Genomic DNA, 1,434 nt, shown 5'->3' with positions numbered 1-1,434 from the left:
TCTAAACTTTCTAGTCAACCTTTGTTGAATTAAAAGATACTAGTAATTTTTTTTTTTATCATCTAATGAAAAATGATTACTACCTAGTACAATTTTTTATTTTTGATCTAATTTCAAAGTAAAGCAAATTGCAATAGACATATGGTGGTGATTATATAGAATATCATATCCATTGACTTGTTTCAAACCAGAAACTATGATCAACACATAAAAGTTTGTTACAAACTCTAATTAACCATTTAGAACACAAACTTCATATTTTAATTTATAGGTATATATATGATATTCCTAAACTTAATATATAGGTACATAAAATATAAGACTAGGAAAAATCACAAAAAATAACTAGTGTGATTTCCAAGGTAAACATTCCAAGTTCTTGCAAGATTCTGTCCAAGTACTAGTGCAAGCACTACCAACTCCATCACAACATTTGCAAACAACTCCAAGTGTTGCAAAAATCTTTGAGTACCCTGAATTTATAGATCAAAAAAAGAGGAAAAATAAGAACATAGTAAATTAATAAATAAAATCAGCAAACTAATAATACATGCCAAGTACAAATAAATCAGATCCTACGGAAGAAAAGAGACAAAAGTTGTAAAAATTAATAATTATAAATATTACTATATAAACTACCTTGATTTGAGATTAGGGAAAGTGTCCTTGCTTCTATAAGTGATGGCTTATGAGAAATCGAAACAAGCATGATGATTAACACCATGAGAATATGAGGCTTCATATTTGATACCTTGATCTATAATTTTGTAGTGATTTTGATGAGCTTGTGAAGCCTCGGAGTTAGAGGTTCAAGCTATGGAGAAGTGATATGAGTTTGGAGATTTAAAAAGATTCTAAACTTGCAGGATGGGGATGCTGCCTGGAAAGTATGTAGCCACATGATTGATGTTTTTATATTATTAATTAAAAAATAATAGTGAGAGCGACATGTATAGATTTGTATTATAGTGCTTTTTTTAATGCGCCTCTCTAGAAGGAAAACTTGGCTTATTTATTTATCCCTTTTGAAGATTTGCTTGTCTATAAGAAAATTAAATATTTTATTATTTCAATAACTATATTTTTTATGATAAGAAAAATATTTTATAATTAAATTGATAATTGTTAGAATAAGATTTGGTTCTGCAATATGTATCTGTCAAAATTTTAATTATGATCTTTGATTTCGTAGATACACATCCGAAAGCACCTTTTAATTTAAAATTTTTGTTTTTTTCGTCGGTACAACTACGAAACGTGTTAAAAATAAAGTGTTTCGTAGATGTACCTACGGAACATTTTGCTATATTTTAAATCAGAATTATTTCACTCCAAAACTCCAATATTTTTAATAAAAATGGAACCAAATTATAGTACATCAAAGTAGTGCAATTTAGAGGCAATGGAATATAGTACAACAAAAAATTACATCGT

General features: G+C 27.6%; 1 long non-coding RNA gene across 1 annotated transcript; it reads right to left on the bottom strand.

Moving 5' to 3' along the window:
* Positions 1 to 238: 238 nt before the first annotated feature.
* LOC131611866 (uncharacterized) lies at positions 239 to 963 on the bottom strand. Its single transcript, XR_009287214.1, has 2 exons — positions 640 to 963; positions 239 to 473 (listed from the first exon to the last, which is right to left on the bottom strand). It is a non-coding gene; the product is annotated as an uncharacterized LOC131611866 (long non-coding RNA).
* Positions 964 to 1,434: the final 471 nt, after the last annotated feature.

Source organism: Vicia villosa, linkage group LG6 (assembly GCF_029867415.1).
Source record: "Vicia villosa cultivar HV-30 ecotype Madison, WI linkage group LG6, Vvil1.0, whole genome shotgun sequence".
Taxonomy (NCBI): domain Eukaryota; kingdom Viridiplantae; phylum Streptophyta; class Magnoliopsida; order Fabales; family Fabaceae; genus Vicia; species Vicia villosa.
The sequence above is the reverse complement of the archived record's forward strand: the minus strand, read 5'-3'. Positions and strand labels throughout refer to the sequence as shown.